The sequence below is a fragment of the Delphinus delphis genome, chromosome 19 (genome assembly GCF_949987515.2).
Source record: "Delphinus delphis chromosome 19, mDelDel1.2, whole genome shotgun sequence".
Lineage (NCBI taxonomy): Eukaryota > Metazoa > Chordata > Mammalia > Artiodactyla > Delphinidae > Delphinus > Delphinus delphis.
In genome coordinates, this window is record NC_082701.1 from 47,356,999 (window position 1) to 47,369,238 (window position 12,240).

A 12,240-nucleotide genomic window follows, 5' to 3' on the forward strand; every position below is an offset into this window, starting at 1 on the left:
AAATGTGGTCACCACAAAATTTTAAAAATATATATATTGATATATGTAAATGTATAAGGACATGTTACCTCAGCATTTGTGAATCCTAGTGTTGTAATCATAATTATACCAACTTCAGTGAATTTTTAAGGCAAATGTGTTTATTAGAACAGACTCTAGTCAAATCAATTATTTGATCAATTCTCTATTTTGCAGAGTAAAACCATTTCCAATTTTTCTATTTTCATTTTTATTTTAATGAAATTATTTTCACTGGGGAAACGTTCTTTCCTCTAATACTTTTACAAAGGAAGTTTGATTTACTTATCAGGGTTTTTCTTTCAGTCTCTCTTTTATTTTTTCTATTGCTGTGAGAACCCTTTCATGGCCATGATTTTCACCACATGCAATTTTCCTCGGTCAAATTTCACTGCGTGCAGTTTTAGCCATTGCTGCTTATATGCTATGCAAATCATTTCTACCAGTAATGTTCATTTTAATTGGATAAAAAACCAATTGTTTATATTAATTTTTAGACTTATTCATGAGAAAATAGTGGGGAGATCTCAAATAACCCAGGATAGTTCTGTTGTCCAAGCTTGCTTAACTGCATTGCTTATCCAATTTCTCCAGAACTTCTGATCACTCCATGTCTTTGGTGAGGCAAAAATCAAAGGGCAGGGTCAAAATATCCTAAGGAATTATTGTTATTCTTTTAGGTGTAGTAATGGTATTGTGATTATGTTTTTTAGAAAAGGCTTTTTTTTTCTTTTAGAGATACTAAACTGTTAATGAATGAAATAGTGTGATATTTAGAAGTGCTTCAAAATAAGAAGGGGGAAATGAGTGAGAATATAAACGAAACAAGATTAGCCATAAGTTTATAATTGTCAAACCTGGTGATGGGTATATAAGCGTTCATTATATCACTCTGTCTTTTATATATTTGAAATTTTACACATTAAAAAGGTAAGATAATAGCATAATTATCTGTTTAAAGTCCTTAAGATCAAAAGACATAGTCAAAATGTGCTCTTTTTTTGGTCCTTACCTTTATCCACAGCTACTAAAATGAAATCCAAACTCCCTACTATGGTCTCAAGGTCCTGTACTATCTGATTCCAAACTGTCTCTCTGATCTTCTCTTCTTCTTTCTTCTCTGAGCTATTCAGGGAATAAAATGTGAAGGATGTCCCCTGGACCAGTGCAGTCAAGAGGCCTCCTTTCTCACCATCATTTCATTACACTTGCCTGGACTTTCTTTAATTTCCTGGGACACAGCAATCATTTTCCTGCCTCAGCGTCTTTGCACTTGTTCCTTAATCTAGAATCTCTTGGCTACTCAAGTCTCAGCTTAAATGTCACTCATTCCTCAGAAATGTCTTCTTCTACCACACTCACTCATGTGGTCCTTCCTATTTTTTTCCATCAAAACTGTTTATTGCCTTCATAGCTTTGTCACCTTTTTTCTGTCTTTCACCAGAATATAAACTCTATGAGCTCAGGGATTCTGTTTGTTTTATTCATTGTGTATACTGAGCACTCAGCACAGGGTCTGGTACATAGAATATACTCAATTAAATATTTGTTGAATGAATGAATGAAAACTCTAGCCGTTTTTTTCGTTTATTTTTTTTTTGCGGTACGCGGGCCTCTCACTGTTGTGGTCTCTCCCGTTGCGGAGCACAGGCTCCGGATGCTCAGGCTCAGTGGCCATGGCTCACGGGCCCAGCCGCTCCGCGGCATGTGGGATCTTCCCGGACCGGGGCACGAACCTGTGTCCCCTGCATTGGTAAGCAGACTCTCAACCACTGCGCCACCAGGGAAGCCCTCTAGTCGTTTTTAAAAAGTCTGCTTTAAATCACCTCCTTCATAAAGCTTTGAGTCCTCTAGGTGAGAATTAATCTTTTACTTTACTGGGCGTACAGGCATGAAGGGGAAAAAAGCTTGTTTTACCCTTTGCCTGGTCTACTGAGGTGACATCTAGAATGAATCTGATACATCCTTTTGTATTGTTTCTTTATGTTAGCACTTTAAAAAATTATTTTCTATGCGCGTGTGTATATATATATATATATATATGTATGTATGTATGTATGTATGTATTTTTTTTTAAGGTTTCAGATTACCAGGTGCTGCTTCTAAATATTTCTCCTATGTCCAGGCTGTGCGTTTCACCTCCTTTAATAGTCTGTCATTTATTTCTATGGCCTCCCGATGTTCATGACACATGAGGGTGTCATGATGCTGAGATGAAGAATGACTGGTTTAGTTGCACTTGCCCTCACTGACATGTCCATGCTTTGGGGAAATGCAGGTACACAAATTATTTAGCCAAAATCTCCTAGAGTGAGTCTTGCCAGTTGGTTCATGGTTTTCTTTCAAATGGGACATTGATACACATAACTTGTATGCCTGAAAGCTACCTTCTCACCATTTGCTAATTGCTTTCTATCAGGTACACACATACAGTGATGTATGTTTGCCTATAAACAGAGGACAGTTTCATTCTCAAAATAATGTGTTAACATTTGTGCTCATTGTTAACAGATTTTTGCTTTGGAGCTACTTTTAGAAGATATTTTGTCCACTCCCCAATAGCAATATTTTTAGAGTGCTTCTTCCAGTCAGCTTATTTGCAGAATTGTTTAAACTAACACTAATTTTACTGCAGCAACTGAAACAAATGTTTCCATTTTGAAAATGTCTGCTGGAAAAATAAAGATTTGCAATTCAAATGAATGGAGAGATTGTAAGATTGTGTTAAGTAAAATCGATGTTTATACTTATTTTTTCAAGAAACATCACCCAAAATATTCATTATTAAATGTTTCCTGGATGGATGTAGTAGGTTCTGTATAAGTCCTTATGAATTATGGTTAATAGCATAGATGTCCTAATTCTCCATTCTCAATAGACAAGTGTTTATTAAGATGCATCTATCATTTTAGCAATTGAAAAGAAAGTGCACAGAACCAGAACACATCGCTCCATATCAAGTTAAGCACATAACACAGTTTTATTTCTTTTCAGAAAAATTATAATCCAGGGAGAAAGCTTTTATGCATTCCTCCCAAGGGAGTCTGTTGTTTTTTGAAGAATTGCTATACAAATAAAACCTGATCTCAGTTTAATTCATAATTACCTAATACACATTTTAAAGTATTCTGAATACCTGAGTCTATGAGCTCAAGGTTTAGGGGGGTTAGTGCTGTTTGTATTAAATCAGTGTTTATCAATGTGATTCTGATTTCTGGGCAATTTTGTTGGCTTTTAGAACATTGATTTAAGAAATAAGAACTGATATACTCAGCTGATTAAATCTTAATAGCGTGATGTCAGGCAATAATAAATATTTTAAAAGGTAAAAATGAACCAGCTCTTAGAACAGGGGATGTTAATTTATTCCATGTTTACTGACTGTTATGGACGTGGCACAGACCAAACTTCTGTTCCTCTCTTGCTGTCCTTACCCAGCTAGAGAATCCCAGAACTGTAAACCTGGAAAAAACATTCCAGAGACCTTCTGATTTCCTTCCCTGCCTTCATAAAGGAGAGAACCCAAACCCTCCAGGCAATTCACTCATATTCTTCTTGAACACCTGCAGGGTTAGAGATACAATCTTTCTTGATAAAAGGAAACTTCTTTGGGTATTAAGTAACAGTAATTGCTACATGAGTTACCTGTGAGTTACCAGTATATGGTAACCATTAATTACCATATACTGTACACATGCAGCATCTCCTAATTCTCACAAAAGCCTTACAAGTTACTTATTAGGTCTATTTTATAGAGAAACTGGGGCCAGAGAAAGTAATTTACCCAAGGTCACAGTTACACATACCCAAGTTCTCTCTCTCATTAACCCAGCTGCTTCTCAAAAGCAGTGTATGTATTTACCTAAATAAAGGAAAGCAATAAAATCAATAAACACAAGCCTAAACCTATGTTTTTGTAAAAGAATTTCCTTGGACAATACAAATTAGTGATGAGATAATCACACTAAACAACTCTTACTAAAAGGATATTCCACATTGGATAATTCAGAACCTCAAACCTGGCCGCTTTTAAATCAAATGTCTGTGTGCAAAACACTGACTACAAATCCCCAAGACCTGTCCTCAGTATTTCAACCCATAAATTAGCAAACACACACACGCGCGCCGCCGCGCGCGCGCGCGCGCTCAAGCCTTGTACGGATAAAGTTCCAGGTCTTTCTTTGGGCATCAGTTTCGAGACTTCCAGAGTCGCAGATGTGTGTGTGCGTGCGTGTGTGTGACTAAGGAAAAGAATAGCTGAATCACATCTAAAAGCGAATTCTCCCAATTAGAAATCTATAATAAAAATGAAGATAATTAGGCATTCCATCAGCCTTTCAACCTCAACAGCTCTTCTCCCCAAGCCAAGCCAACCTTCTCCCTTCTCCTCCCCCCCGCCCCCGGCCCCTGGGAAATAAAACCCAAAGGCCGGAGGTAGAAGGGGCGACATCCTGGTCCGGGCTCCGCTTTCTGAAGCCTATCGGGGCCCGGAATCCACCGGGGCCAGCTTGTCTCTTCTGTTGGCCGGGGGGAAGAGGGGAGAGCGCCGTTCGTGGCCAAGACCAGGGCGGGGATGTGAAGAGAGCCGGAGTTCGTGAGGGGCCGCAGCAGTCAGACGAGGGTCTAGGAAAAGGGAGCCGAGAGCCTTTTTCCAGGTTACAGAGGCGTGCTGAGGGCGAGAAGAAGCGCCTCGCGCGCAAACTCGTCCGTCTACGCCTAGGTACCGCCAAGCCGCACCGGCAACCCGCCGCCTAAGCGGAAGGCAGCGCGGCTGAGGGCCCGGCCCAGGCCGGCGCATGCGCCGCAGCCCCTCCTCCGCTCCGGGACCCCTCCCTTCCCCTCCCCTCCCTCTTCCCCGCGGGTCTGGGGCGGCGGCGGCGGCGGCGCGGTGACGTCAGGGCGTTGGGGCAGCTCCTGTGACAGACGGAGCTGGAGCGGCGGGGCGGCGGCGGAGTCCGGCGGCCGAGATAGCGAGTGAGCGAGCGAACGAGCAGCGACGCCGGGGTCCAGGGAGCGAGAAGGAGAAGGAGGGGAGCGCTCGGGTGCGAGCGGGAGAAACCGCGAGCGCCAGGCGTGGGCTCGAGCCCCGGAACGGCTGAGGAGCCCGCCCGCTCCCCTCCCCTCCCCCTCCCCGGGACAGGGCCCAGCGCGCCATCCTCCCCCTCCCTCCTTCCCTCCCTCCCTCCTTCCTCCCTTCCCTCTCCCTCTTCCCCTCCCCCGCCGGTGGATGGGAGTGAAGGACGGAAGAGGCCCTGCGGAGGCGGCGGTGCAGCGCTCCGGTAAGGCGGCAAGGGTCTGCGTCCTCCCCTCTGTCTTCTCCACCGCGCTCCGGCGGCTGCGGGCCGGGCCCGGCGGCCTGACGATGTGGCTGCGCCGGTCCCCTCCCTCCCATACTCCCCTCCCCCTGCCGCCGCCTCCTCCTTCTTCTTCTCTTCTCGCTCTCAAAATGGCGGCCGCGACGGCCGTTGAGTGAGAGACACGGGAGGAGGGGGGACAGGCCGGGGAGGGCGCTGCCCTCGCTCCCCTCCTCCCTGGCTCGGGTTCGGGGGCTGCCAGGGCCGCCGCGGCTCCACCCGCGGCCCTCCCTGGGAAGGGATCGCCCTCCTCCCTTGGTGACTTAGCAAGAAAAGTATTCTTGGGTAGGAAGGGCGTGGAGAGCAGGTCTCTCTCTGATCTTGGGGAAAGGGTTCGGCCCTCCTCTCCCCCGCCGCGGAAGGCGAGCTCCGCAGTCCCCACCCCACCCGCGGCTGGCGCTCAGGGACTGGGCTCAGCCCCAAGCCGCCTCGGCACCCACAGGCCTTCAGGCGTTCTGTCCCCCACCTGTCCTTAGGATGGGGTTGACCTGAGAATGATGGTCCAGCCCTTCCCTGGTCCCCCTGTGCAGTGGTCCAGCCTCTGCACCCACTGAGGAGGAGCGGCCCGACCCACCGAACCATCCGCAGCACCCACCCACCAAATGAGGCAGGATTTTCTTTTCTGCCGCCGGCTCCTTCAACGGGAGTTGCCTTTTGACGTTATAGCACTGAGCTTCGAGGCCCTCAGCCATTCTCCTTCTAATCTAATCTCCCCACTCATTTAGGAAACGCAGTGCCTTCCGTAGCCTCCCAGGTGAGAAAATGCCTTTGAGGTGGTGGGCAAATTTTCACTCTCTCTCTCTAGATAGAAGAGTGGAGAGGAGGAGGAGGTTTTCAATATCGTGAGACAAGACAGAAAGGTGCCTTGGCTTTATTTGTGATTCTGCCTTTCTTCGGTGACTTAGCAAGAAACTCCTTGGGAGCAGGGCAGGAGATTTTCTTTTGGGGTTGGGGTTTGGGTCCAATTTATATCAATCCTTTGGTTAAGAAATTGTGCTTTGGAAGCGAAGAACCAGATTTGTGGTTTCGTTCTCAATGGGCGATGTCATGCCAAGGTCCCCCCCTCCCCCTTTCCTTAAGAGGCAGTCGGGAGAGAATAAAGATATTACCGATGTTCCGACCTTTACTTTAACACACAATCCTTGAGATTTATAACGTTTTAAAGGCTAAACAAAAAATTTGTGCCATTTTTGGTAATTCTGTTTTTGTTGGGAGGTGGGATCGTTTTGTGTGAATTTCATTTTGAGGCTAGGGCGGAGGAGACAGTGCTTGGGCCTTTCATACCAGTAATGTCATCCCTCCCCTTTTGCCACAGTAGTATTTGCTTGAAATTTTTTTTTTTTCTTTTTTTCTGCAGCAAGCTTGATTGCTGCAGGGTCCAGTCTTTTAATCGGGAAATTTTCCTGGTTGGGTATGTCGGTAGTGATATAATGTTGAATATATTAAAAGCTGTTACTTAAAAAATTCTGATTTGGGTCTAAGGCATTAAGCTAGCTTTTAATCTCTCATGGGTATCTTTCAGGACACAGTTTTGCAAAATAATTGGCAGTTGCAAATTGCAGTTTTTATTAAAGCAGAAGAGTAATCTGTGTTTAGGGTGATTTATTCTTTCATGTTCTATTATAAATGATCATTGTTTGGATTGTTCACAAGGGGAGGATCTCCTAAATGAAACAAAGCTGTTATTTTTATAAATCAGAATGGAACTTAATTTTTCACAGAATATTTCTGTATATCTTGATTTTGATGGAGTTAGCCCTATTTCGGTGCCTCTCCCACACCTTTTTTAAAAATGGGCTAATATTTGTGGTTGCTGTGAACAGCCATTGAGCCGAGGAGACTGGGTGGAGTAAGAGAGCAGAAGCTGTGAAATGCTAGATTGCCCTTTCATAGCATTTTTCTCTTGCTTATGTTTTGTAAGGTTATTTGATGCTAATTGGTACTACAACAAAGGCGTTTCTCTGTAGTAAATCTTAAAATCTCGTGTTTTTAGTTTCCACCTTTTTTGCAAGGTGGGTATTGAATGATTGGGGTAAAAAGCAATGTCCCTGCTCTAAAGCAAATACTTATTGTCTCTATGTATCTGTACGTATACATACACACACATATTTATACACACTTCTTAATGTTTTTTATTGTTTTAGTTAAGTAAGTGTAGATCAACAAATGCCAGAAATATTTGGCAAAAAATAGTAGTAGGAATAGTGCAAAAATCTAATGAGAACATTGCAGATGTTTTCTTTAACTTTAGTTTGCATTAAAGCAGTAAATCTGTGATTTCTAAATAATGAACATCAAAGTGAGTAAGAAAGGATAAGATAATTTGTGTTAAATGCTCTTTATATAGACCCTTTCTCTTGTGTTGTCCTTTGGAAGAGACCTTTCAGTAAGGTACTACCGTAAGAGAGGGTAGGTCATTTTAATGTCTTGTATCAAGCATTCATGTGAATAGATGGTCTCAGAAGAATGTCAAATTCATGTTGTAAATGTGATTTTGATGGGCCTTATGACTTTGTCAGTGTATGATATATTTTTACATTTTTGTTATTTTTAATGTGATTAGAAAGTAGAAGGGTTCATGTGGTGAGGAATGAGGTTAGTATGATAATTCACTGTTATGTGTCTAACATATCCCCACCCCTAGTATTTCTAGCTCTAAAAGCATACTAAGAGCTGAGATTTTTCAGTAGATTATTAGTTGATTAGGAGTTTAAAATAATTTTACTTAAGTAAGAGAGCTTTTACTTACAAATGTGTATCTATGTGTGCTTCTGGTACATGTGGCAGAATCTTTTGCTTAATTTGGAGAGCAGTTTTTAAAATTCTTCATAATTCTATACTTATAAAACTTATAATGAGATTGGGATGGGTTAATTTTTTAGTAGACTTACTTGGTATCTTTTTTTCCAGATACAATTACTCTGGTATATAAAAGATTTAGAGATGTTTTCTGGAAGGGAAAAATAAGTATCTGATAATTTTTGGTTTTCCAGCTAGAATATCCGTGTTTCATTGTCTATATTTTTTCAGTGTAAGTGTTGCTCTCTCTTATGCAATAAATAATACTGTATATATGACTTTACCTTATGGCTCATATTTTCAGTGTCCAAGAAAATATAGGACCTTACTTTTTGTTTACCTGTGGTTCATATTATTCAGAATTTGTCATCTTAATCTCAATAGGTAAGCCATAGAAACTGTGGCAGTTGTCAGCATTAGGATGGAGATATCTTAAAAAACAAATCCAAAACAAAATCTTAGGGCAATCAGAGTGAATTTTCCAGTTCTTCCCATTGAGTTCTAAAGCAGTGAGTCATGCACTCTTTTGCCAAAGGGACTTGAGGCTCAGTTGGTTTTAAACCACGCCTGTCATGTCCGCTGTGGTCCTAAAAGAGATTTTTTTACTTGGTTGTAAGTTTCTGTTGTGAAAATATTTCATTATGATGGGTAATCTGTTTTTATGCACTTTAGAGAGAGAGAAATAGTTAAAGTGGGAATTCTTTGCCACTTTTATTATACAACTTTTTTTTACTTTAAAAGTTGCTCTATTTAAAATAAAACTAAACAAAAACAAACAAAAAAACTGATGATATAGGGACTTCTGAAAAGAAAAAATAAACCTATTCTCCTGAAGATGCTTAGCTGTAGAGTGAATCTTAGTTGCTGAAGTCCAAGTGTTTTGAGAAATCTGTATTTCATGAAGAAAGATGCTATATTACATAAGCGTAACAGGTAACTGCAGTGAAGGCTTTTTGAATTCTTTTAGCTTTGTTGCTGGTTTGATATGGCATGTTGGCTAGTCATTTAAGTGGAACCTTAGTTTAACTTCTGCTGTGTGTATAATTTTTAACCTTGCCACGGCAGTTACAAATTTTAATTGATATTGGTGAAATGCTTTATAGTCATTGGATGCAGGTATCATAAGGGCTTATTATTTTGATTTATTGTTTTCTCTTTAAAAGTTGGTGGCTTTTAGTTGAAACTTACCTATTTAGGATTGATTTGTGGATTTGTCAAGGATACTTCTGGAAAAGTATCCTCTAAAGTTATTGTCATCTAACATTGTTGTAAACCTTTTCCTAGAACTTTGTAAATATATTGAACATGGCATTTGTTCTGTCAGCTGCTTTTTGAGATAGAATAGTATTTTTTATGGATGAGAGAACTAAAATTCAGAGAATTTCTTTTCCCAAGGTCACATGTTGGGTTAGTAGCTAGAATGAGGTAAATATTGTAGTCAGTGAATCACTTGGGTATTGCCTTGCATGATCAAACAAACATTCCTTTTTCTTTTGACAGAATGGACTCTTTTCAAAACTATTTTTATGTTTGTTAATTTCTTTTCTAAAATGGTGAAAACTGGTGGCATTTATTGCCTGCATCATTTAAATTGGCATTTATTAACATGGTCTTATATTGTAACTATTTTGCTTGCATAAGGCATTTGAATAGGGACTTGCAGAAAATGCCTAATACTGCTTTATAGTAATATTAATAAGTAAATAAGTACTTGCTGCATACATACAAGTAGTAGTAATAATATCAGTAAATCAATATTAAATCTATTTAAATACATACAAGTGGTATTAATAAGTAAATAAATACTTTTTGCATTTGATTGAATATGGGGTTATGTGAAAGGAAATGAGATATCCTATAGTTCTTTGTAGTGGCTAACTTCCAGTAATCTCTCTGGAATTAAGGTGAAGGAGGGAAAAGTGTTCATACTTCCTTTACAGAGATTTTATGTTGTCCCAGGAACAGGGTCATACTTATGACATAGTTGTTTCAGGGCCACAAAACTCTCACCTATAAGAAATGAATTAACCCAACTGGATAAATTACATTTGCGTTTCTGTTCTTTGCATTTTGATTAGCTGGTCCTTGAGCGCTTATGTGCTGACAAGAATTACTGACAGTTAACTGAGGCTGTTAAGAAATTTTCTGAGAGACTGTCTTTTGATAACAGTGAAATTAAGAATCTGGGAAATTTTTAAGGAATTTAATTGAAAGCTTATGTTATTAAGGATTTGCATGTTGTGGATTAAATTCACTTTTAATCTGCGGCAAAGAATAAAAGGATATGATTTTAGTATTTTGTATGCATAAGGCATATATTTTATCTTTTCATCTTCCCTTCCATAGTTGTTTTTATTTTATCAAAAATGTGCTGACTGCAGAAGAAGGGAAAGTGAAGATAAAAGAGTCAATTGTATTGGGAATTCCTTGGCGGTCCAGTGGTTAGGACTCTGCGCTTTCACTACCGGGGACCGACCTGGGTTTGATCCCTGGTGGGGGAACTAAGATCCAACAAGCCATGTGATGTGGCCAATAAAAAAAGAGTCAATTGTATTGATTATTATTATTTTTGGTTAACTTATTTCTTAAGGGTGGGAAAAAGCTATACATTTAACATTATCAGAGAAAATTAAATAAAGCTGTTGACTAAAACCAAAAATGAATATTTTAGATTATAATCCTAACTCAACAATTTATCAGCTATGAGCCTTGAGCAATAAGCCTCAGTTTCCTAATCTATAAATGGATAACATTGACAGAATGTAACTCATAGGGTGGTTGCTATTATTGGATAAAAGGCCTGTAAACCCTTCAGTAGATATTTTTTATTGTTAGAGACTTTTTTTAAGGAAGAGAATTAACATACAATTTAATCATAAATAAGCAGTTATTATTACATTAATATAGCTCTTACAGTTTTAAATGTATTTCTTAAGAATTAGTATTAGGGATTCTTTCCCCTTTATCCATTATGTGTATCTGAAACCAGAGATGACTTCAGAGTTTCTTAGTAGGGCAAGAAGTGCTATGTAAATCAATGCCAAATGGACTAATTCCTTTTTTTAATATAAAATTATATTGCTCATAAGCATGTTATTTAAACTGCAGAGTACATTTATATCTTTATTTTTTTATTTTTATTTTTTTGTGGTACGCGGGCCTCTCACTGTAGTGGCCTCTCCCGCCGCAGAGCACAGGCTCCGGACGCGCAGGCTCAGCGGCCATGGCTCACGGCCCCAGCCGCTCCGCGGCACGCGGGATCCTCCCAGACCGGGGCACGAACCCGCGTCCCCTGAATCGGCAGGCGGACTCTCAACCACTGTGCCACCAGGGAAGCCCTATATCTTTATTTTAAGAAAAATTTTGTTTGTACTTTTAAATATTATTTAAATAATCCCAAACAGTTTTTTCTGTTTTTCTTTCTAAAGAAACCTTTTTATTTTGGAATAGTTTTCGATTTGTAGTCAAGTTGTAAAGATAGTGCAGAGAGTTCTTGTGTATACCCTGCATCCAATCTCCTCCATTGTTAACATCTTACATTTCTGTGCTACATTTGTGAATCTTGGTATTTACTATTAGCTAAACTCCAGACTTTATTTGGATTTCACTGTTTTTCCATTAATGGCCTCTTTCTGTTGCAGATTTAATCCCGGGTACCACGTTGCATTTGGTTGTCTTTTATCCTCACTCTCCTCTGGTCTGTGATAGTTTCTCAGTCTTTCCTTGTTTTTCGTGACTTTTACAGTCTTGAGGAGTCCTGGTCAGGTATTCTGTAAAATGTCCTCCACACTGGGTTTGTCTGGTGTTTTTTCATGATTAGATGGGTTATGGGTTTTTGGAAAAAATACCACAGAGGTGGAGTGCACTTGTCATCACATCATGTCAGAGGCTACATGATATTTCATCACTTGGTTAACGTAGTGTTTGCCAGTTTTCTCATAAAGTTATTATTTTACCTTTCTCTTACTTTATCCTTTGGAAGTGACTCCAGTTCCATGTCGGCGGTGGGGGTGTGTGTGGGGGAGTGTCTGTTTACATATGTTATTTGGAATTCTTCTGTAAGGTGGAT

General features: G+C 40.3%; 1 protein-coding gene across 1 annotated transcript in view; it reads left to right on the forward strand.

Annotated features, from left to right (window-relative positions):
- The first annotated feature begins 4,931 nt into the window (after window positions 1-4,931).
- PAFAH1B1 (platelet activating factor acetylhydrolase 1b regulatory subunit 1) overlaps window positions 4,932-12,240 on the forward strand; it is a 73,465-nt gene continuing 66,156 nt past the window's right edge. Inside the window, exon 1 of the mRNA XM_059998152.1 lies at window positions 4,932-5,297. The gene's annotated coding sequence lies outside the window, so the exon portion shown is untranslated. The remainder of the gene's footprint in view (window positions 5,298-12,240) is intronic.